Source organism: Schistocerca gregaria, chromosome 8 (assembly GCF_023897955.1).
Source record: "Schistocerca gregaria isolate iqSchGreg1 chromosome 8, iqSchGreg1.2, whole genome shotgun sequence".
Classification (NCBI taxonomy): Eukaryota; Metazoa; Arthropoda; class Insecta; order Orthoptera; family Acrididae; genus Schistocerca; species Schistocerca gregaria.
This window is the reverse complement of record NC_064927.1, coordinates 261,383,762-261,410,355: the sequence shown is the minus strand read 5'-3', so window position 1 is coordinate 261,410,355 and position 26,594 is coordinate 261,383,762. Positions and strand designations below refer to the sequence as shown.

The window sequence follows — 26,594 nt, the reverse complement described above, 5'->3', positions numbered from 1 at the left end:
ATTTATGAATTAAACAATGCAAATACCAAAACACGCAAATAAAGTAAGAATTATACTATGTAACAAATAAGCGAGCTAAGAGTATACGACTTGCTGCTGCAGCTGCTTATCCAACGGCGGTAGGGAGAACACTGTGCGGAACTGTATGTAACGCCTTCTGCAAGTCAAGGAAAATGGCATCTACCTGGCAGCCTGCATCTAATATTTTCTGGGTTCCATGAACAAATAAAGCGAGTTGGATCTCATACGATCGCTTCCTTTAAGGCGACAAAGACGTCATTATCAACATCTCACTGACTTTGAACGAGATCGTGTAATAGGGCTACAAGAAGCTAGATACGCCTTCTGCGATACTGCAGAAAGGCTGAACAGAAATGTAGCCACTATACGTGATTGCTGGCAGTGGTGGTTAGGCGTGGTCACCAGAAGACGGAGCTCGGGACGGCCACGTGCACTACCGAGAGGGATGACCACCGTGTACGGCATATGATACTGGCGCACTGTACTACATCTTCAGATGCAATTTGAGCATCATTTGGCACCACGGTGACACAACGAACTGTTACAAATCGGCTACCTCAAGCACAGCTCCGAGCCAGACGTCCCGAAGCATGCACTCCACTGACCCTAAACCACCCATTTGCGACTCCAGTCATGCCAAGCGAGAGCTCACCTGGAGTGTAGGGTGAAGGTCTAGTGTCGGCAAGTTTCCTTGGCCTGCTCAATCACCAGATCTGTCTCCAGTCGAGCACACATGGGATGTCATCGAACAACAACTCCAGCGTCATCCACAACCAGCATTAACTGTCCCTGTATTGGCCGACCAAGTGCAACAGACATGGAACTCCACCCTAAAAACTGACATCCGGCACCCGCTCAACACAATGTGTACCCGTTAAGATATTTGCATTTAACATTCTAACAGTTAAATCGGTTACTCATATACCAGCATTTCACATTTACAATGGCCAATGTCGCGATTACATTAGCGTGTGATCTTGCAGTATTATTCACTTAAATATGTTACCTAGAAAAATGAATTTTCGAAATTTCGCTACTCCATATTAATAACTTTTTGTGTTGCGATTTACTTTTCCGTCAGCGTACTAACATCATCACATCACTACATTTAAAAAGAATGGTGTTTTCCGAAGAAATACCATTCGTTATAGAGATGTTTTGTGGGTGATAACGGAAACAAAATGACAAGGCTCGAACGCAGGACGATCATTACGGCATCTACTCTGCCTCTATACTCGGTTGCGCTAACGTAGCTGATCGGAGACTGGCGCTCTCATATGGTGTCCACAGCTCGTGGTCCATTGGCTAGTGTTACTGCCTCCGGATCACGGTGTCCTGGGTTCGATTTCCGGCCGATTCGGGGATTTTCTCCTCTCGGGGACTAAGTGTTTGCGTTGTACGCATCATTTCATCATCACTCGTGAAACTGTCTTGACTGTACTGTGTAAAGATTAGGAATTTGTACGGGCGCTCATAACCGCGCAGTTGAGCCCCCCACAAGCCAAATATCATCATCATCATCATCGTCATTATCATCTCGTATAGTGTTCGACAGCCACGTAAAACTCTGAATCTTCTCGCCTTGAAAAAGCTTAAAAAGGGACTCTTACTAGATCAGTATATGTTACAAGTATGTTTTAAAATTGTGCGAAATGAGAGCAAAATTGGTGCCCGGATTGACGTTCATTGTCCGACCGAAAACTTCAGAGACTGAGTTTTCTCCTGGTGTATAAGTGACTGCAGCACATAACTAAGGTTGCAGTTTGAACTGACAACATTAAACAATAGCTGTGCGTTCGACCAGTCAATTGTGAGTAAACAAAACATGTGCGTCCGATGAGTCAACTGTGATGGAGACAGTGTTAAGTAGTGGACGTGGGACTGTACTGAGTCAACATTGCTATGTCATAAATCGCAATAGAGCCACATCCCTAAATCAAGGCCGGCCGCTGTGGCCGAGTGGTTATAGGCGCTTCCGTCCGGAACCGCGCGGCTACTGCGGTCGCAGGTTCGAATCCTGCTTCCGGCATGGATGTGTGTCATGTCCTCAGGTTAGTTAGGTTTTAGTAGTTCTAAGCCTAGGTGACTGATGACCTCAGATGTTAAGTCCCATAGTGCTTAGAGCCATTTTTGAACCTAAACAAGAGTTCAAGACATTCTCCTGAAATTTTTGAATAACGAAAAGTATGTGCAAAGTTTGGTCCTCACACATTGACTTCAGAACAAACCTGACACCAGGTGTTATTTATTTGAAATGCAAAATGAGGACAGTTATTTTCTGGAAAACATCATTACGGCCGACGAGATTTTGTGTTGTCTTTATGAAACTAGCACAGAAGACAAAGTGCAGCAACTCACACGAAGTGTCAACGCTTGGACATTATAAACGAACGACATACAAGGCAGTGTGACGAGCGAGTAGAAAAACAAACAAGGACTTTCTCGACAGTTTCATATGGCTATATGAACATTATATGTATTGCACTAAGGTAGGGGGAGACTCCGAACCCCTGGAGGATTAAACAAACCGTATTAACTTTTCTCTGTTTTTAGTTAATAAAATCTCGAACCTTTTTGGAAAGACGGGGTATGCTTCCATTATCAGTCTCATAATTAGGTACCGTATGGCTAGAACCGGGGTGCCACCGCAATACACGGCCTGGCAAGGGGACCGCACCTACACGTTATCCCCGATGTCCTTGAAATTTATGGTATATGCAGGGCGTAGCCAGAAATGAAAGTGGCAGAAGTGCGAGCTCCAGAGCGCTTAGAAAAAAAAATCGTAGTCAAGGCACAACTACCGCAAATCATTTCCGGTCCGCCCTCTTGCCCAGGTCGAGTGCTGGTATCGGTCACATGTGCCGGAGATAAGGCGCGGTCGCCTGTCGATCTCCTGTAGTCATCTTCACTTCTCTGTGCGATAACGCAGGCTCTACTCGAGCTCTTCGGAAGACAGTCGTCAAGTGTGTTTCTGGAGACAGCCTCTGCAGCAAACGGAGGACGCATCACTCAGGGGACGGTACAGAGAGTGCTTAAGGTGAGTTGCGACTTGTACAATTTGCTTCATAATGACACAGACGACTAGATGTTTACGTCTAATAATGCTACATGAGATTTGGATCATGAAACGATCTTGAGTCTCATGTACCTAGTGATCTCTGCCACAGCTGGAAGTCTAGGACGAGCAGTCTGAGTATGTCGGTGAAGGTTCTCGTACTTCGCCTAATTTTAACGTGGCGGTCGCGAAGTGCAAGGGAAACGTAAAAGATAATAGTTGCTAGTACATGGGATGTTACAAATTTCAAGAGAACATAGAAATGAACAGTTTCAAAACTAGTGTGAAGAAGGTAGCAGCCCCGCAATGTCAATTCTAACTTTCATAATATTGACAACATCTCAAGGAAAATGATGATATCTATCGCAATGATGAATGGAAATCACCGTTTCAATCACTAGTTATCTTTTATTAATAATGAGTGGTTTTCATCTGATTACCATATCATCTACAGATCTAAATTGGGAAAAGAGAAAAATGAGGTGTGACAATACAAACATTACGTAAGTGTAACACTACATAACCACAGATCATCCAAAAAACGCCACAGAATCAGTGAGAGCTCAAGGTGAGTTGCGACTTGCATACTAAGTTTGATCCTAACGTTTAGATGTTTACTTCCAGTAAATATGTAAATAACATATTCTTACTACCGGTATATAGACTATACGCACTGATAATAAATGGAGATAACAAGGATACATAACAATTCACCAACTATTAAAGAGTTTCCACCCAAAAAAAAATTTACAATCGAAACAGAAAACAAATACTTCGTCATTTTCTTACACCTAAAATGGACAATGATAATAACTAATATATATCTGACATTTTCAGAAAACCTACAACTACAGACATTATCTTCAGTAAAAATTAATTCCACACCAGGTTGCATAAATGTGCAAACCATAACACTTATCTCTGGAAGAATAACCAATACAAAATGAAATTACAATACTACAATACACAGCAAGGACACAAAGTCCATCCAAACGTAGTACTGAAACGTTACAAAGACCATACTCAACGTAAATCAGATAACATACATGAAGACGAAACATTGAAAAGAAATGAAAAAACTACATCCAAATTGACATATGTACCTGCAACATACGTGGGGAACATATCACACAAAATAAACAGCTTCTTAACGAATACGAAAATACAACTAGCATTTCACACTACTAGTACCTTACCAACGAAGTTGGTATCACGAAAAAGCGATGGCCCCATCTTTTCTAATTCTGCTATTTACGATATTACCTACGATGACAGCTACAATTTTTAGATCGGGCGAACAGTTTTAGTATCAAATTTAAACAATACACTAGTAAACCAGTAAAGTTTATGCCTACACTTAAAAAATGAAAATCATCGACTTGACATAACAGAAAACGCTCTGAAAATTCTGCATAGGAAAAAGGTCAAACCATGAACATTTTGGAAGAACTGGAAATCTATGCACAGACAAAGATATATCTGAACGACATCCTAAACGGACAGACGGAACTCTAACAAAAAAATTACATGGAAAACTTTATTGACGTTACAAAAAAAGAAAAGGGATAAACACAACACGATAAACAAAAGACAACAGACAACATTAATATCGCACATCCACATTATGCACAATACTTCTGACAAAAACTGTCTTTGACTGCCTAAGATAAAATTTACTTGTAAACATAAAACGCCATTAAATGATCTCTCATTTTACAACTGACAAAAAATACCACCAAATTTCACCGTTAATCCATTATTCTTCTACAGAAAGTAAATACGTGTCCAATTAAGAAGACTGTACATAAAGAACTTACGTTGCAAGATGATTTTTGGACCCCAATACTTCTAGATATAGGTATAGTATTATGAGATAAAATCTCAGAGTACTATTATAATAGGCGTAGAATAAAATGACATATAACCGTAATGCCAACAGGAACATTTGATAATAGAATATATGCCGCAACAAGCTTGTCATGAACTTACGTAATCAACAAGAAATAAGGAATTTGCAGATAATTTTGTCAAAAGTATAAAGAAGAAAATACCGACAATGGTACTATAAATAACATTAAAACATTATCAACTTATTCATACCTAGAAGTGGAAGGGACCGTTTGTCAGTAGTGGTAAGAACGTGACATAAAACTAAGTAATAACAAGCACAGGATGCGATGCACAAGTCAGTCACCAGTACATTGATAGAGAGTAAAAAAAGATTCTTCAGCTTAAAATAATGTGAATTGTCTAAAAAATAAAGAAAATTATTAAAATAAATAATGTCACCAAAATAAATTTCAGCATACATCATGTGAAACAAGATAAAAGTAGAAATACAATGTAGGAAAAGAACTTAACAGTGAACTGGACAATTTAAGTTTTCTGTTTCGTAAAATAGAATGTGCAAAATAAATAAACATCTAATTCGCATTATTTGAGTCCTCCGTCTTTTAAAACGCAACTTGCACTTGCGTTTATTTAAGATTACCATAATACTCAGGAATCTTAATTTAGTCTAAGATAAAACTGAGACAATGAGTCGGGTCATAAAAATAATTATCAATTTTTGCAAAGAGTATACTAAAAATTCGCAAAGAAGCTGCGAGATAGAAGTGTGGGGAAACAGTGTGGCCCCTAGGGTGCACCACACTCGACTTTCGAACGAGGCCTTAATATGTTTATGCGTGTCGCAGCCACAATATGCGTCAGCCAAGGTCCATCTGTGAAACCCGTCCATGTTAGTGTAATGAAGGAGCACTCCAGGCATTGTATATTTACTGGAGAACGCCATCGTAAACGTTTATCAACCCACAACCATAGAATCACTGGTGTCGACAACAACAAGACCGAAAGTTCCTGAAGTCAACAAGTGACGATGTCTTGATGTGCTTGAAGAGTTTAAATTTTATACTGGCAAAAGAAAGGAATGTTAGAAGAATATCAATGAGCAAAATGAATTTTCCAGCAGCACTTATTTTAATATTTGCAGTATATCCACTATAAATCGATAAAATAGGCACTGTATTAGCCATACCTTAAACTACGGTTCCTATAATTCGTAATATCAAATGTGTCGTAAGCGTTGCAGCCGTCTCTTGAACACACTCTATGTGATCAAAAGTATCATGACACTTGGCAGAAAACTACTTACAAGTTCGTGGCGCCCTCGAGTGGTAATGCTGGAATTCAGTATGGTGTTGGCAAATCCTTAGCCTTGATAACAACTTCCACTCTCGCAGGCATGCGTTCAAACAGATGTTGGAAGGTTTCTGGGGGAATGGCAGCCCTTTGTTTACGGAGTGCTGCACTGAGGAGAGGTACTAATGTCGGTCTGTGAAGACTGGCACGAACAGCTGTTCCAAAACATCCCTAAAGTGTCCCGTTGGAACCACGTCAGGACTCCGTGCAGGCCTGTCCATAACTGAGATGTTATTGCCATGTAACCAGTCCGCCACAAGTCGTGCATTATAAACAGGTGCACGATAATGTTGAAATACGCAATCCCTATCCCCGAATTACTGTTCAAAGTCGGGAAGCAAGAAGGTGCATAAGGCATCAATGTAGACCTGTGCCGTGATAGTGCCACGCAAAACGAGGAGTGCCAGACAACTCCATGAAAAACCCGACCACACCATAGCACCACCGCCTCCGAATTTTACTGTTGGCACTACACACGCTGGCAGATGACGTTCACCGGGCTTTCGCTACACCCACACACTGCCATCAGATCGCCACATTGTGTGCCATGATTCGTCACTCCACACAACGTTTTTCCACTGTTGAAGCGTCCAGTGTTTACGCTCCTTACAACAAGCGAGGCGTCGTTTGGCATTTAGCGCCGTCGTGTGTGGCTTATGAGCAGCCACTCGACCATGAAATCCAAATTTTCTCACCTGCCGCCTATCTGTCATAGTACTTGCAGTGGATCCTGATGCAAACTGGAGTTCCTGTGTGATGGTCTGGATAGATGTCTGCCTATTATTAAAACCCCCTTCACCTGTCGGCGGTCTCTGTGAGTCAACATACCAGGTCGGCCTGTACGCTTTTGTGCTGTACGTGTCCCTTCACGTTTCCACTTCACTATCACATCGGAAACAGTAGGCTCAGGGATGTTGAGGAGTGTGAACTCTCGCGTATAGACATGTGACACAAGTGACACCTAATTACCTGGCCACGTTCGAAGTCCCTGAGTTCCACAGAGCGTCCCATTTTACTCTCTCATGATGACTAATGACTACTGAGGTCGCCGATATAAAGCACCTGGCAGTAGGTGGCTGCACAATGTACCTAATATGAAAAACGTATGTTTTTGGGGGTGTCCGGATACTTTTGATCACATAGTGTACATGGCTACACGCCAGACAAATACCTTTAGGGGACACTGCCTAACACTTAAGCCCATATTCGATGCAAGCAAATGTCTCTTCTTCAGAAACGCTTTTCTTGCATTGTCAGTTTACAGTTTATATCATCTCTGCTTCTGCTATAGTTATTAATTTGTTATATGTCCCACAGACGAGTTGAACAATTCATTTATCGAAGTGATGTGGAACGAGTTAGTTCTAATTAGAAATTCGTGCATTAGATATGGAACATTGTCCAATATAAATGATTTTGTGTTAGATTTAAAACTTATCTTGCTACATATCAGACATTTTAGCTCAAAGTGCGAATGATCAAAATTTGTTGTTGCTGCATACTGAACTCCTTTATAAGCTACTGATAGTTTTAATAATGGATAATAAAGCTCATTATTTTCTCTCGTGTTATAGGTGTAGGCATCACTACTCCATTAAAACTGTGGCGGATTATTTATGACAAATTTCATTAGTGATTATATGTATTATGATGGTGCAGGAGAAATGCCTGACTCCTTGAAGAGTTACCTACAAGATGACTGCGTGTGAACACCACACATTACTCTTACTGCTTTGTGCAATCAGTACTTACTTTCTAAGTTAGTATTTACACAAAAAACTTGTTTCATAAGACATTATTGAGTCGCAATATGCAAAATATGAAGGAGATTCATTCGTTAGTTTCCAAGACTAGTCATTATTCCAAGAGCAAATGTAGCTGAACTGAATGGTTTGGACTCCGTAAAACGCTTCTTCCAGTTCGAGTTTTCATCAGTATGTACACCCAAAACTTTGGAGCATTCTAATCTACTTACTGCATCCTGCTCATGTGCTACAGCAGTTGTTGCTATGATTCAGTTAGTTGTACAGAGCTGAATATAGTGTGTTTCCTAAGACTTAAGTAAAAGTCCATATTCATAAACGCAGTAATTCTTCGGAAAACTTCATGAACTATCTCTTCTGGTGCTTTCTCTATAACGGATTTATTATAACACGAGTACCGTCTCCGAAAAGTATCGATTGAGTTTGTTGAATGTTAAGTGGAAGGTCGTTCACGCATATAAGGAATAAGAGTGAATTCAATGTTGAACCATGTGGGACTCTCTTTGTAATTTCTCTAAAATATTTTCCCTTTCAAAAATTGTTTGAATTATTCAACACAACTTTTTGCTTTACGTCTTTTAAGTATGATTCAAACCAGTTGTGTGTAAAGCCATCAATTCCATAAAACTTAAGTTTTTCTAAAAGTATGACATAAACTAATTGCCTTGAAAGATCACAAAGATACGAATTGGCGATATCATTGTGCTTATGGCTTTCAATATTTGGTGGGTGAATGCATAGCCAACGACCTTGCCGCACTGGTAGCACCGGTTCCTGTCAATTCCCCGAAGTTAAGCATTAACGGGCTGGGCTAGCAGTTGGATGGGGGACCATCCGGTCTGGAAAATGGGGTGCACTCAGCAATTGTGAGGCTAACTGAGGAACTACTTGACTGAGAAGTGGCAGCTCCTATCTCGTAAACTAACATATGGGAGAGAGAGCGGTGTGCTGACCACATCCAGAGACGCCTGTGGTCTGAGGATGACGCGGTGGCAGGTCGGTACCGTTGGGCCTTCGTGGCCTGTTCGGGTGGAGTTTAGCTTAGTTTTTAGATGAATGTACAAACATCATTCTCTGTATAGCTGTCCTTCTGGAATCCAAACTGTGATATGCCAAGTAAATTGTTTCTACTTAAATGGGAGACTACTACTTAGACCCGCATCTCGTTGTCGTGTGGTAGCGTTCTCGCTTCCCACGCCCGGGTTCCCGGGTTCGATTCCCGGTCAGGGATTTTCTCTGCCTCGTGATGGCTGGCTGTTGTGTGATGTCCTTGGGTTAGTTAAGTTTAAGTAGTTCTAAGTTCTAGGGGACTGAGGACCATAGATGTTAAGTCTCATAGTGCTCAGAGCCATTTGAACCATTTTTGAACTACTATTTAGTACATTACTTTTGCAAATATTTTACGAAAAGACGTCACTAAGGAAAGTGGACGATCATTGTTTAAAACTGTCGGCATATTTTAATGGTTCAAATGGCTCTGAGCACTATGGGGCTTAACATCTGAGGTCATCAGTCCCCTAGAACTTAGAACTACTTAAGTACCTAAGTAAGGACATCACGCATAACCATGCCCGAGGCAGGATTCGAACCTGCGACCGTAGCAGTCGCGCGGTTCCAGACTGAAGCTCCCAGAACCGCTCGGCCACACCGGCCGGCCATATTTTAATCTGTATGAGAAAATTCCCTGCGCCAGAGATGCATTACATATATCACTGAGGATATTACGTATTAAGTTAGAGCAACTTTTCAGACTTCGGTTTCAGATTCCATCAACATCATGTGAGGTTTTGTTTTTTAGAATTTTTAACATTTCATTATTTTCAGCGAAGAATATGGATGCTACTTCTAGTTACTTCATGTTTTGTGGAATGACCTTCCTAATACATTCTTTTGCTTCTCCAAATGAACCATGTAACGTCATTTTTATTTTTATACTCAGAAAGTGATTTTTGAGAGTACTCGCTACTTGTGAATTATCAGTCACATTTTGTCGTTTAGTTTTACTGTTATGGTATATTCTTCACTGACTATGCTGTCTCTCGTTTGACAATATCCTATATACTATTCAGAGACACTCGTGAAATGGTAGTACGGGAAAATCACCACTTTATCTCTACTTCGGAGATGCTGTGTCTCATCGCTCGTGCGCCAACTATAACACCACGTTCAAACTCATTTAAATCTTGATAATCTGCCTTTGTAGCAGCAGTAACCGAACTAACAACAGCGCCAGACACATGTTGTCTTATATAAGCGACTGCGACGCCATATTCTGCCTGTTTAAGTATCTCTGTATTTGAACACGCATGCCTATACCAGTTTCTTTGGTGCTTCAGTGTAGTTTAAATCTTATTATCCGCGTTATTAATTTCTGTAAGGACGTGCATACTTCTGCACATTTTAATGACGTTCCTTAAAATAATGCAGTATTTTTGTAGTACGCAAATAAATTCGGATCTTGGCTTATTCTTGCCTTTACATAAATTTCACCCTTCCTATTATAAGGTGTTTTAATTAGTTTTGTTATCCATGGCTCACTTGCTTTTTATGAATTTTATTGATTAATTTTTAGGAAAGCTACTGTCAAGTATTGGCGAAAACGCACTGTGAAATAAAATTAATTTGACTACAGCATCTTTTTCTGTATGTACCTCACCCCACACCATCACGTTTACCATATTTTTAAAACACTACATCCTGTTCTCATTAATAAACCTCACCGCTTGTAAGAATTTGGGTCAGGGCTGTAAGATGCCACATTGTCTATTTCCTGTATTTGTGGCATCCACATAGCAGGAATTTGTATGTACTCCACATCCGTTGTCATATCATCCTAGTACGGATCTGTAACAGTAGACTAGGTTAGACACAGATGTTCATATGCATTTTATCAGAAAACATGTATCCGAATCAAAATGCAGTTCTCCGGTACCGTACCAAAATCCGAAATCTGGCACATGTACTCAGTGGTTATAATTGAAATATGTGGTCTAGTGTGGCCTACAATTATCGTATGGCAGCAAAACTGTGTAGATATGTTAATGCGTTAAAGGGAAACCGATTTATGCAGGAAAATAAATTTCGTCCCGTTGTGGCCACTACGTGCAAATCTGGCGCTGTACGCTGTTTGTTTGACGGTATGGCATCCACGCTGTCAGCTGACAAGCCACAACTCAAGTGAACAGTCTCGGTAGCGAGAAGAGGAACAGAGCACGGACAGTAAATCTGTTTTATGTGAACAGCAGCAGTTATGGTATTGCATTGAGAGCATCGCCAACTGAAAGGTCTAAGGAGAGGTCCGGCGTCATTAAAAGGTTCAAATACGACGATAAAGAAATTCGAAAACACGGATGAGCTTGGTGTGGCATCTGGAAGAGGAATTGTTCTATTCCGTTGGAAGTTATTCACGAGGTTACTGTTGCTGTAATTGACCATGCAATGCCTGCTACGAGTGGCGCTAGTTCTCACGAAGTATCACGAGAATTGTCAATAGAACACAAAGTTTTGCGGTCTATTTTACGCCGGTACCGGCAAAAGGTCCAGACTGTACAGAAAATCAAACCCCATGATCCGCAGCAACGCCCTGAATTTGCTCTTCGGTTTCTGGCACGAATAGAAGTTGATACGTGGCCGGGAAATATTCTGTGGAGTGACGAGGCATATTTTGCACTACATGCTGCAGTGAATACACAGAAATACCGGATTTGGAGTTCTGTTAAACAGCGTGATTTGCACGAGGAGTCTCTGCACTCGCCGTGTGTTTTGGTGAAGTGTGGATTCACAGCCATCTTTATTCTTGTTGCATTCTTCTTTGAAGATGGTCTACGTCAAAGTTGAAGTGTGTACGTACATGATGTTTGCCCTGTGTCGAATATTTGCTCGCTATCTCGAATTCTTCGTGCTGTAACTCTACGTAAGTAGTGTTATTATTCAGCAGTTTAGAAAAGTGATACTCATCGGGCTTTTATTTGGCAAACACATACCCAGCTAAATTAAAACAATTTTTATATGTGATGCGCAGTCGCATCCACCCACTTTCACAGTGTCCAGTACGTAGCAAAAAGCCAACCGTTCTGAGATTAGTTCAGCTGAGATTGCTTTAACTAGTATTCCTAAACTCGGTTAGAATCTAGCGACTGACAGTGACTTGAAGAGTCAGTAACACCCACGGTTTACGGGTAAACATAAGGTACCAGTATTATCACTTTCAAACCACGTATACGTAACAGCCTCAATTACGTAACGTGTTATCAAAACTACTGATTTACTGGCAATTCTATTATTTGCAAAGACTCTCAAAAACCTTTTTATCTGTTCTAGCGGAGCTATTCTCTGTAGGAAATCACTGTAATTAATACAAAATCGTACCTTAAATTTAATTTATCAAGCAAAATGTTAAGCGATCGTCGGACTATTCTCATACACTATTGCTCATTGGCGAACATATAGAGACCATTGTTGAAATAACTCGAATTAAATTGTTTTCATATATTTTGTATGTAACTATTTCTCGTGTCCTGTTCTTTAGCGTAAAAAGTATATCTTTTCTTTTGTTGACTTAAATATATGATAAACTTTTACTCTCGGATGCCACTGTTACGTAAATAGTGTCTATGATCTAGAGTTCTTAGTGCTAAAATATTAACGATAATTGGATTTAACTTTTTTTTATCTCACTTTGGAGATACTTCCTATTAAATACGGCCCTTTTTAAAAACTCCTAAGCTTTACCTCTTCAATAAACTCGAGTTCTTTTGACGTAAAACAAAAAAATAATTAATACCTTTGATTCAAAATATTGTTACTCATCACGTGTACTCGCAGAGAGTTTCTCATATGTAAATCTCTTTCAAATAGCCAGAAACTGCACGTGGAATTTGGACGTATTGCTATACATTTAATCAAAAAAGAAGTTTCCAAATACCACGATAAATATCCACACTACTTAAAAGCTTTTGTTTCTCACAGCATAAGTTAACACACACACACACACACACACACACTACAAAATTAGGAGACGAATTTTTGAGTTTTACTTCCCTTACTAGTCTTAGCTATCTTTCTTTCTATTTACTGATAAAAGCTCAAATATCATTCACACATTTCGTACATTCGTGTGATCGAGTGACAAGACACGTATGTCCCCTCCAACGGAATCAAATTATGAAATCAACAAAAAAAAGGAAAAAAAAGAAAGAAAGAAAGAAATCTGTATGTCGCCGGCACTTTAAATACTGCAATTGAATAGTAATTCAAAATTCAAGCATTTCAGGCGTTGGCAATGCGCGGTCCCATTACTTCAAACAAATTACGGAAGTCATTCGTCAAGTATCTCTTAGTCTTAGAATGGTTCCATTTTTCTCACCTTCAGTTCCTTTTCCTTAGACGTTGGTGTGGATCGCTAATTTCACATAACAAGCTGCGTGCATCAGCAAAATAAGACACAGTTCCCAGTCTATGAATCGGTAGTGATTGCCAAACAAAATTTGAATCACATCTACACCTCCACTCGAAAATCACAATAATCCTACTACAACAACCACTAAAAAGGCACCAACTCAGATTCGACCGACATATTTGCTAATACCCTTTCACGTTACTGCAGAACCCCCAAAGTCCAAATAAACTAAATTCCACGGGAATTATTCAGCCTCACAAATACCCAGCTTTTCTGCGCCAGCTTCTAACTCAAATAGGCGATCTCCCAAATCCATGTAACTGCATTCGTGGCTTAATTAATCAAATTCCATCAGGCGGAGTCTCACGGTTGGGAACACTACTAAAGTTCCCAAGCCGTAAAAATTTTGGAACGAGATAACAGCCATCTCTCTCAACAGTTACACTTACCGATCGAGGCAAACTGTTCCCAATATTATCTCGCGTCGGACGATCTACTGTGTTCTGTAGCAAAACGGGCACTCAACTAACCGTCTGACAATGTCAAAATCTCTAAGAACCATCTCACAGAAAAAATCAACGGTTTTTGACTTCACAATAATTTTCACATTGTAGAAAATAACTCTCGAGGCATCGTGTAGCAGATAGATATCTGCGATGGTGCACATCTCTGGACTCTTCCGTTCCCGCTGCCCGGTGTCTGCTTTACAGCACATCTGATGGGCTTGGCAGCTGTTTGTCGATCTGGATACCTACAACTTACATACAAAAATGCTGAGACAACAAACACGACATGATTACATTAAAACCATTCGTACTTCTTCCCTATAACTCGCGTGATATAGCACACATGTGGAGGCGGGAAACGTCTTCCAATGTATGTCAAATGTGACGCAGTACAAAAAGAAAACACCCAGAGGCCCTACCAGGTGTAACGTGACGTCTGCGTGTTATCGAGGCTTCCTTGTATAGTATGTGATTGCCGCTTTGGAAGAGCGAAGCTGCATGAAAACTGTGGGCATAATCTCATGTCACTTGCCCAGTGAAAGATCTGCATAATGCAACTGTCCACAAACTTGTTATCACTAGACGTTTTGCAGATGCATGGCCCGCGAGATCACCTGATCTGGATGCATGTGACGTTTGGTTCTGGGGATGTTGAAAAGAACGCGTCCACCAGGGATACGTCCGGTCTCTACCTGATCTGGAGGCCAGTATACAGGAACACGTCGTCCTACGACTGTACTACCTCGTCGACGTCTCCGGTGCTCATATTGAACGAATTGAGTCAGCGGTGGTTAGTAATAATATTAACATTATGCCTTTCTCACTTGTTTGAACGTTTCTGACCACGTCCCATTCCTAATTCTATACATAGGCAAAAACATTTTTATACGTCTTTCTTGCATTGACAGCTCCAGATTTGCACCTGGCGGCCAAAATCGGACTTAGTTTTTTCCCCAGAGTACATCGTTTCCCCACTAATGCATTAGAATATCTACTGAGCTTCACTGCCATACGACAATTACAGCTTCACTGGACCTCTGTGAGTAGCTGCACTTTAATTATAACCACCCGGTATTAACTGCGACTGCATCTGTGCGATTATTGTGCGTCATATATTTATACTATAAGGTATTCAGGTGCGGACGGATTCCTGTTGTGAGTACGTCACCATGTATTCGAAAGCTATATCTGACGTGAACATTCCATTAGAATGGATAAACTCTGTAAAACGAAACTGTCTTGAAGAGAAATTAGTGCGAGCTGGGAATATGAACTTTAAGAACCCATAGGCTACGGATTTGTTAAATTGTTGGTTTGGCTTTTCTACCAAGGAGGTAACTGCCTTGTCACGAGATGACGCGCACGATATCGTGCGACAGGAGACTTATCTGCTGAAGTCCACTGCAGATACGTGGCCATCGTCTCGCCCTTTGTGCTACGTCCTCCGCTGTTATTGTTATATAACTTCTTCTTATCGACCGGCGGGGAAAATCATTAAGAGCGTGACTCAGCAAACAACTGAGTGACTATTGGCCGACGTAGCGCTAGCCTGCCACTTGCTTCCCGCAGGGGATACTAGTAACCCACATACCAAAGTATGTAAAAATTAAATTTTCTTGAAGCCAGCAAAGGTGTTCCTTCCGTGTAACATTTGTATGAAATGGCCTATAACATAAAACCAGTCAGTGATGAACTCCTGTCACGGCCGTCTGTTCAGGATACGAAATGTTGTTGAACTGCATGCACTCTGTCTCGTAAGCACTGTCGTTGAACACAACACTATGATTTCAAGATACGCAGTACACAATCTCTACGGCATCGACACCCCGTGACATCGAGAGAGCAATGTATGATGTCCTACGCACAAAAGTGGGATCCTAAATTTCTCGTTTGGCACGCTGAAGTGTTTCTTCAGCAACCAGAGCAACAGGCTGCTATGCATTGCCTGTGATGAAAAGTCATATTGAAAGCTATTTCTCTGAAGACTGTCGAATATCTTACATTGCATTTCTTTCTACGTGTCAGTATTTTCTCGATGGTTCTGACTTTCTTCAATCAACATTGGCCTACTATTGACCACGTGAATAATGCTTATAATTCTGTTCTCTTCATTTCTGCTTGATTTCTCTCGCCCTCTTCCCTAAATGTTTCTACTAGAGTAATGTATCTACTTTCTAAAATACATGGTGTTCGGAAATTGCCGTTACAGTCATCCAGTACTTGTAGAAGGGAGTGAGTGCATAGTATTTTGAATACGAACCCATATCCAAAAACGTCGTTCAATGAAGCTATAGAGCGTCAAAGTTGTAGGCACCGGCGGAGGTAATCGTATGTGTATGCACTGTGATTCTGGGATTACGTCACAGACTTTCTAGGATGACACGTACTTAAGCATCCCGTCTGATCACCTGCATCCATTCATGTCCATTTCGCATTCCGACGGACTTGGGGACTTCCAGCAGGCCAATGCGACATCCCACGCGTCCATAACTGCTATAAAGTAGCTCTTCTGAGTTTATACACTTCCGCTGGCCGCCAAACTCCCCAGACATGAACATTATTGAGCACCTCTACGATGACTTGCAGAGTGCTGTTCATCAGAAGAGATCTCCATCCCCTGGTGCTCTTGCGGATTTATGGCCAGTCCTGCAGGATTCACGGTATGAGTTCCCTCCAGCACTACTTCAGACATTAGTCGAGTTCGCACCAAGTCGTGTTACAGCACTTCAGCGTTCTCGCGGGAGCCCTACTCGACATTAGGCAGTTTCTTTGGCTCAGCAGTGTAGATACATTTACAGGCGCAGGCGCCTATAGCTTGGAAGACGTTTCCTAACATAAGTACTGCCGCTTTTATGACTTACAGATGTATCTTTCGTGCCTGCGATTTCACATAATAAAAATATCAAGCGTAGTAATCTCATTACATGAAAGATTTGAGCTTCCAGTCTCTTCTCCAACCTTTGTAGTACATAGATTCATAGATTAAAGCACACGAAATCATCTATCTTCTATCTTCTGGATATGAGCACTATCAGAGGAAGTCGAATGCTTTCCTCGTAGAGGGTTAACGACCAGTGATTAAAGACCACTTCTGAATCTGAATCATACTGAACACTGCGTTTGACCCAGAACATCATATCTAGAAGCTTGTTTTATAATCCAAAACATTGCTGTACTATTCCTCACTTTCATGAAGAGCTCCCGTTGCATCATTCTTCCTCTAAACGAGAAACTGCAAAAAATCAGCAAGAAGAATGTAACGTAATTCTCTAAAATGGTGATGTTCGGGAAGCTGAAAAAGAGACCAGTCATGTGAAAGCCATTTCATTGTTTCACTGTAATTCGAATATTCCCTTCAAAGTCTAGTAAACGAAGGAATAAACAGTGGGGAAAGGACTGAGACAATCACGTACCAATCGGCTGAAAAATATTGACGAGAGTGGTGGTGGTTCGTGTTTAACGTCCCGTCGACAACGAGGTCATTACAGACGGAGCGCAAGCTCGGGTTAGGGAAGGATTGGAAAGGAAATCGGCCGTGCCCTTTCAAAGGAACCATCCCGGCATTTGTCTGAAACGATTTAGGGAAATCACGAAAAACCTAAATCAGGATGGCCGGAGACGGGATTGAACCGTCGTCCTCCCGAATGCGAGTCCAGTGTGCTAACCACTGGGCCACCTCGCTCGGTAATATTGAGGAGAGAGAGTGTTGGAGTTCGAGTGATAGAAGAGAAGAGAGACAGTGGCGCACAAGAAATTATGAAGTAATATTGCTAATAAGTGGAACAGGTTTTATTTATGATTTTCAATACTGCTTTGCTTCTTTGCGTCCCAGCTTAGATATGCACTGTTAAATAATTGTTTGATTTCTGGGCTGTGGCAGTATAAACTCTACCATGATTATTGACGTAGAAGCATTGAGAAGGAACACGTTAATTCTTAATATATAACGATCTTGCTAAGGTTTCAAACTCCTGTGAGTATCATTCTTTCTTTTTTCATCGTTTGCGAATCAAGGCTTCGTTTTAATCTCCACAAAAAGAAAAACAAATGAGACGCACAGACGACGAAACATGTATGGAAACACAAAAAGTTAAAGTCTAACAACGCAGAGATAGAGTCTTTTTAAAAATATATATTTAAAATTATTTTCAAATTTCTCTAAGAAACCTCGCATTAGTGACATTAAACATATTTAGTATCTTAAAATCAATTTCATATTGCAGTATGACGTCTTTAGTTAAGGTTGAGTAGCCGAATAACACAATGGTCAGTTACAAACTTTCTTCGTTGACATTCTGAAGGTATTTGGGTATCTCACTATTGACTAATTATTAAGGTATGCATTTACGCAATATCGCAGGACAGTCGACTGGATAGAAGCTTTCATATCAGGTAAAATTCATAGTGGCATTTTATGGAAACTTATCGAATTAATTAAATACAATATTTTCCAGAGTTGCATTAAAGCTGTAGCTATATTTTCTGGCTTTTGTCTGTACTGTCTCAGAGTTAAGCGTGTTTTTTGTAGCTACTACAAAAAGATATGACCATCAAACTCCACATAAAGTTTTTACAAAGCGTGTTCTTTCGCTGAATAGTTATTGGTGTCCATTAGAACCAATAAGAGCTTTCAGATTACTTTGCCTGCCAATTCATAGCAACACGAGGCGGAAGTATTATAGAAATCTTATAGCTAGGTATCATAATTCAGGATGCTGTCAACTGGAGAGACATGTAGCTTGTCTAAGGGGGATGCAGCTGAGGAAACCAGCCAGTGCACTGCTAGTACGTTTATGGACCTGATGCTGTAGTGTGACAACCACAGATATGTCCATAGGAGCCCTTTGAATTCAGCAGTAACAGAGTGCCAATGCAAACGTTTTAGGTGGGAGATTCTACAGGAATTGCTTTCTGCGTGAAATGAAGCGTCACTTTTAAGCTTCCGTGATCAAAAATATACGGACACCTGGCTGAAAATGACTTACAAGTTCGTGACGCCCTCCATCTGTAATGCTGGAATTCAGTTTGGTGTCAGCGCAACCTTAGCCTTGATGACAGCTTCCATTCTCGAAGGCATACGTTCAATCAGGCGCTGGATGGTTTCTTGGGGAATGGCAGCACATTCTTCACGGAGTGCTGCACACATGAGAGGTATCGATATCCGTCGGTGAGGTCTGGCCCGAAGTCGCTGTTCCAAAACATCGAAGAGGTGCTCTGTAGGATTCAAGGTCAGGACTGTGTGCACGCCATTCCATTACACGGATGTTGTTGTCGTGTAACCACTCCCCCACAGGCCGTGCATTATGACAGGTGCTCGATTGTGTTGAAAGATGCAATCGCCATCCCCGAATTCTCTTCAACAAGGGGAAGCAAGAAGGTCCTTAAAACATCAATGCAGGCCTGTGCTGTGATAGTGCAAAACATAAGGGGTGCAAGCCTCCTCCATGCCATACACGATCACACCATAACACCACCGCCTCCGATTTTTACTTTTGGCACTACACACGCCGGCAGATGATGTTCACAGGACTCTGCCATACCCACAGCCTGCCATCGGATCACCACATTGTGCACCGTGATTCGTCACTCCACACAACGTTTTTCCACTGTTCAGTCGTCTAATGTTTACGCTCCTGACACGAAGCGAGACGTCGTTTGGCATTTGCCGGCATGATGTGTGGCTTATGAGCAGCCGCTGGACCATTAAATTCAAGTTTTCTCACCTCCCGCTTAACTCTCGTAGTACTTGCAGTGGATCTTGATGGAGTTAGGTATTCCTGTGTGATGGTCTGGATACGTGTCCGCCTATTACACATTAAGAACGTCTTCAATTGTCGGCGGTCTCTGTCAGTCAACAGACAAGGTCATCCTGTACGCTTTTGTGCTATACGTATCCCTTCACGTTTGCACTTCACTGTCACATTGGAAACAGTGGACCTAGGTATGTTTAGGAGTGAGGAAATCTCGCGTACAGACGTATGACACAAGTGGCACCCAATCACCGGACAACGTTCGCAGTCCGTGAGATCCGCGGTGCGTTCCATTCTGCTCTCTCACGATGTCTAATGCCTACTGAGGTCGCTGATGTGGAGTACCTGGCAGTAGGTGCCAGCACAATGCACCTAATATGAAAAACATATGTTTCTGGGAGTGTCCAGATACTGTTGATAACATAGTTAATATTGCTTCAATAGGATAGACACATGTGATGATATCATATACACTGTCCAGACACCTGTCAAATGTGTGAAGAACCATCTTTTGCAGCCTGAACCGCTGCGAGACGTGCGGGTTAGAGAGTCAGTGAGGTTCTGGAAGGTACCGACCGAGATGTGGAGCCATGCCGATTTCAGTGCCGTGGCCAGCTGCGCAATGTGTCTCCATTGAGTATCCATGGCGTGAATAGCTCGATTGAGGTGGTCCCGCAGATTCTCCTGGGAGCTTGGTGACCAGGGGAGTACAGTGAACTCATTCTGATGTTTTTCGAAGCACGCACGTACCCTACGAGCTGTGTGACTTGTTTCCTTGTCCTGTTCGTAGATGTCCTGGTAACGAGCAAAGGAAACTTCATATAACAATGGACATCGTCTCCAATGATAGATGTACACTTTTGCTTATCCACTGCACCTCCGGAATTACTAGATCATCAGGGAATGCCATGGAAACTTCCTAGACAAAAACTGTCGCAGGATGTTTGCTTTCAGACATTTCAAGACGTACACGTCAACTGCCATCTGTCTGGTGGAGCATAAAATGGGATTCATCTGAAATGGCCAGCTGTCACCAATCAGTGGGAGCCCATATCCAGTACTGGCGTGTAAATTCAAGCCTTCGTCACTGATCAACAGCAGTGAGCATAGGTACATGAACCATGCGTCTACTGCGGAGGTTTATGCACCGCAACTTTCACTGAACGGTCGATGAGGAGTCGCTGCTGGTAGCCCCTAGGTTTATCTGGGTGGTCAGTTGCTCAACAGCAACACGTTTATTCGTCCATACACAACTACGCAGTCGTCGTTCACTCCTGTCGTCTATGACCCGTAGAGCATCACAATTGCCTCGGCGTCATTTTGCCATGAGCGGTCCACGTAACCACAGTGGCTCGCGAACAATTTACAAACTTAGCTGTCTCGAAATGCTTCCACTCTTGACCCGTAAGCCAATTGTCATGACCTTTTTGGACACCAGGTAAACATCTCCGTACAGTACACGATTTTTATATATTCGTAAAGAGTAGCAAGTATTGTGCGATAAAGAAAATCGTAGTCCGTTTCTTACCTCCCGAAATTAACCGGTGTCTCATATTTGAAAATTAGCAGGAACCTAAGATACTCCGATTAGGCACTGAAGTTTTGTACTTGGCAGACCATATAAACGTAGAAAAATATGAACTAGTTAGTAGGAAAAAACGTTAAATGGGAGCCAAATGTAAAGAGCAGAAGGGGAGATGGACGAATCGTTGAATAAATCAAACAGATGAGTACATACAACTAGAGAGACTAGTCCTCCACACGGCGAAACCCCGTGGAAATTAATCTCCTTGATTTAATTATGCCAACTAACACCTGAAGGCCTACTCAAACCTAACCTCCTGACAATGATGACAGAAGAAGTAGTCGAAAGTTCGAGGTCGACATATATGCAGCGGCAAGAAGTTTTAAGAATTTATGCGAAAATCTCGCCGCAAAAAAAATACGATCTCGAGTGAACTGTGTAATTTATCGTTTACATGTGTTGTTTCCTATGTACTTCTGCAATGTAACTGCTGTCGCAAACGAAATAAAACAATATGCTGAATGAAAACTTAATTATCTCGTGTCTGAGACAACTGTTGCAAGGGAAATAAACTTATACGCTCACTCCTCAGCCGACCTAATGTTCTTTCCCAGTTCTGATAACTGTTACAAGTAAAATTAACATTTCAGGTTACTGGCATGACACCAAGATTTTTAAGTTTCCTCTGCTATTGTGGATAATAAAGGCATTTCCTGACCAATCAGCAACTTCATTTCTTCAAATTAGCTCATGGTGTCAGCATACACAGTATATTTTCCAACCTAATTCCTCATCGTTTGTCATTTATTTTTTCAGTTCTTTTCGAAAACTATTCGGAGCAAATTGAACTTCTCTCGGTCTCGGCAGGAACTGACGTATATACGCGGAAATTACTTTGCACAATATACTGAACGAGCCTTAATATCTTTAAAGTTCTGTAGTCTTCTTCGATGTATTACGCAAACCGTCAATACAGTTCTAAGACAGTATTGTGCAATACTAAATATTGCAATCAGCACGTAGAAAACAGTGCAATAAATATTGAGCATGTGGTGGCCTATGTCTCGTTGATGAGGAGTTGTAAGAGATGGACCACAAACTCGCGTTGCGGAAAAATGGGAAAGGAAAGCGTGTGCTCCCTTTTCAAAGGAACCATCAAGGCATTCAATTTTACTGATTTACGGAAGAGACGGATAACGTAAACCTGAATGGCCGGATCGGGATTTCAGTTGCCCCTCTCCCGGATGTGAGTTGAGCATTTTACCAGTGCGCCACGTCACTCGGTACATGGCTCTATAAAAGCAACACGAAAAGTGCTGGATACCGGTAGGTAACTTGCAACAAGTATCAAGAAATTTATTATTTTGTAGAATACTTTGAAGATCTTCCTGCATATCATTGGCATTCGAATTACAGAAATAGAAGAAATTGTAGGAGAGATTTAATTCGTTTTCAGAAAGTGAACAAAATAATACCCAAACAACGGCATCATGAACCACCAAACGCTGATGTAATGCGTTCTTATTTTGTATCGACAACCTATTTCAGTCAAATCACAATTTTCAAGGCAATTTGATTTTTGCGAGAGTAGTTTGAAAAGTTCTCGAAATCACCACCAGATATCAGCGTTAGCGCAACGAGGTTCCCATGAAATAATACACGAACACTGAGATAACATAAGTCCTAATCTCGTGTAAGACCTCCTTTTTCCCGGCGTAGTACAGCAACTGGACGTGGAATGGACTCAACAAGTCTCTGGAAGGCCCCTGAATAAATATTGAGTCATGCCGCCTCTATAGCCGTCCATAATTGCGAAAGTAGTAGTAGTAGAGGGGTTTTGGGCGCACGACAGCAAGGTCTTCAGCGCCCGTTGAGTAACATAGTGAGACGAGTGTCAAGAAAAATCCCTGAACAGGAATATAAAACGAAACAGAAAACATGGATAACAATCGTTGAAAAACATGTGCTCACCCACACCAAAGCGTGGGATGAAGCAGAGCGTCAGCAGTAAAACATGGATAACACAGGAAGAAAATGATAGAGGGAGCTAAAACAATGTAGCAGATGCAAGTGGCTGGCTGACCGCAAGGAAAAAAGGGGAGGAGTCAGCCACTCTGCAATACACTAAAACCTCTAGCCTAAAAGTTTAGGCTAGAGTCCAGACACATCACAAAACTTAAAAACCCTAGACACACACATCTCATCATTAGTTAAAACAGAAGGCAGATCCCCATCAACTTGTGTTTCTGCCCGTGCATCACGGTATAAAATGCAGTCTGTTAAAATGTGGCGGACAAAGATGTGTACACCACAAGCATCACAAAACGGAGGATCCTCCCTCCGTAATAAAAAGCTTTGTGTGAGAGGACAGTGCCAAGTGTCGCCGCTGCGGGATTTTGCACACGAACTGACCTCTCGATTGTGTCCAATATATGTTAGATCGGATACACATCGGGTAATTCGTGTGGCTAAATCATTCTCTCGAATCGCCCAGAACGTTCCTCAAACGAATCGCGAGCTATGTGAGCCGGTGACATGAACCAATGTCATCCACAACAATTCCATCGTCGTTTGGAAACATGAAGTACATGAATGGTTACAAATGGTCTCCAAGTAGCCGAACATAGCCGTATCTAGTCAATAATCGGTTCAGTTGGACCAGAGGAGCCGGCCATTCCGTGTAAACACAGCCAACACCATTATGGAGCCACCATCTGCTTCCACAGTTCTTTGACGACAACTTGGGTTCTTGGCTTCGTGGGGGCTCCACCACACTCGAACCCTGTCATCGCCTCTTACCAACTGAAATCGGGACTCATTTGATGAGGCCACCGTTTTCCAGTCATCTAGGTTTCATCTGCTATGGGCACGACCCTAGAAGCTGCAGGCGATGTCGTGCTGTTAGCAAGGGCACTAGAGCCAGTCGTCTGCTGCTACAGCCCACTAACGCCAAATTTCGTGGCACTGTGTTAACGGATACATCCGTCGCACATCCCATACCTGTTTCTGAGGTTCTTCACGCAGTGTTGCTTGTCTGTTAGCACTGACAACTCTACGCAATCGCCGCTGTTCTCGTTAGTTAAGTGAATGCCATCGGCCACTGAGTTGTCCATGGTGATAAGTGATGCCCGGAACTGGTATTCTCAGCACACTCTTGACAATGTGGATCTTCAAGTATTGAATTCTCCAACGGTTTCCGAAATGGAATATCCCATATGTCTAGCTCCAATTACCATTCCGCGTTCAAAGCCTGTTAATTCCCGTCATCTGGCCATAGTTACGTGGGTAAAAATTACAGCTCCATCAACACACTACCCTTTTATACTTTGTGCACACGATAGCATTACCATCTGTATATGTGCAAGTCGCTGTCACACGACCTCAAGATGATCGCTTGACCAGAACCGTTACTTGATGAATAATTACCAGCTGCATCAGCTTTTGGTGGTTGGTTATATTATTCTTCAATTTCATTGAAGCTATGCAACGCTGTTTACAGAAAATATTTTGAATGAGAAGATAGTTCTAGTCTGCTCTGATGGCTCTGAGCCCTATGGGACATCTAAGGTCATCAGTACCCTAGAACTTAGAACTACTTAAACCTAACTATCTTAAGGACATCACATACATCCATGCCCGAGGCAGGATTCGAACCTTCGACCGTAGCGGTCGCGTGGTTCCAGACTGAAGCACCTAGAACCGCTCGGCCACTCCGGCTGGCTCTAGTCTGTCAATGATAAGGCAACGTAATGTACGTGGCGCAAGACCGTGATGGGGCTACTGGCTTCCCTCTAGGTGGGGAACAGCAATTCTGCGCCACGGCAGCAGGAGGGGCAAGGTCAGAAGCCTACCGTCCAGAACCCTTTTACCCCCGTAAAGAACCTCGGTGGACATTTGATAACAGGATGAGGCGATCTGGAGCCGTTCAATCTCTATCCAGGATCGAATTAGGGACGTCCGAAGCCTGAGTCGAGTGCTCAGCCTGTTAGACCACCAGAGCCAGCGTTCTGCCCATGGTGTATAACTAACTCTAGAAGTAATTAGAAATTCTGTTTCACACTAACTGGTTTACAAAAGGCTTTCGGCTCAGTTAACCGATAATTTAGGATTAGTCTATTGAAGAATGTGGGCTTTGACGTAAAAGAAGATACTTTCGACTTTATAATAACCAATAATAAAAGTTACTGTGAAAATGAACCCCAGATAAAGAAGGCAAGAGGGCAACAAAACATAGCGCTTTAGGTCAGTACAGATAAAATAGGGCACTAGGGCCTTATCCGTTTGGAGACGCTTCTCACGTTTCTCGGTAATATGTATTTTTAAAAACGTCTTTCTCACCTCCATAATTGCCTGGCATCAGCAATGATCAGCCGACAAGTCGACATAGTCAAATACAACGAAAAGGCAAAATACCTTCGTGTCACGTTAGGCAAAACGCTGACGTCTCATAAACACCTTTCCAGCACAGCTAAGAAGACACAAACACTGGTGAACCTGGCAGATAGTACACCAGTTGCATACCCTGGAGCAAACTATTGCGCACCAGTTTGGCTCAGCAAACCCCATTTGAAGAAAGCTGACACATTTAAATGTATCTCTGAGGACCACTACTGGCACAATCAGATCTAAACCTATATACTGACTTCCCATACAACCGACCATCTGTCCGTCTCTGCTGCGTCGAAAGGCCGTTTTCTATAACCTTTGTAAGCAAATTTCTAAAAGTCAGTCGACGTCTCCTTATGAAAATTTACTCTTGGACTCTAGGAAAGGCCTCAAATCCAGAAGAGCAGCATATAAAGAAGAAGTCCAAAATCTCTACACTGAATTCAACTGAGGTGCACAGATCAACAGATTCCGAGCTGGGGAAGGTACGTCAAATACAATTTGCACAAGTGGGGCTTCTGTATTGATAGTACTTGTGACTCGGTGACATTCAGACAATGAGCCTCATTGTAAATGAGTGTCGTAGCAGATGTTTCCCTGGCAGATCAATAATCTGCATGAAGCATCCGACGAGGTGCTCAACTGGATTCAGTCTTTCAACATCCGAGTATAGTCTTGGCGCGTTGAACGTTACCAGAATATATTGACCAAGCTAAATAGTGAGTATGGTGTGCCTACTAGCCACAGAAAATGTATGCCACACTTGGGACTCGTATTCGAACCTCCTGCGTTCGCATCTAGTTAACGCCACGGAAGCAAATAGCGTGCTCAGATGATATATTAGATTCACTTTTACTCTTGTAGCTCTGGTAACGACGGCGACTTGTTATGACACAGGTCTGACGAAAATAGTTTCATCCATGGCCTTTCAACCATCGCACTCGTTGGTCTGTCAGGTCTGTATAGTAAACAAATTAACGTTAGGTTTC

General features: G+C 42.0%; 1 protein-coding gene across 1 annotated transcript in view; it reads left to right on the top strand.

Annotated features, from left to right (window-relative positions):
* Positions 1–2,934: 2,934 nt before the first annotated feature.
* The window catches only part of LOC126284343 (alpha-tocopherol transfer protein-like), a 102,396-nt gene continuing 78,736 nt past the window's right edge, over positions 2,935–26,594 (top strand). Inside the window, exon 1 of the mRNA XM_049983197.1 lies at positions 2,935–3,058. The gene's annotated coding sequence lies outside the window, so the exon portion shown is untranslated. The remainder of the gene's footprint in view (positions 3,059–26,594) is intronic.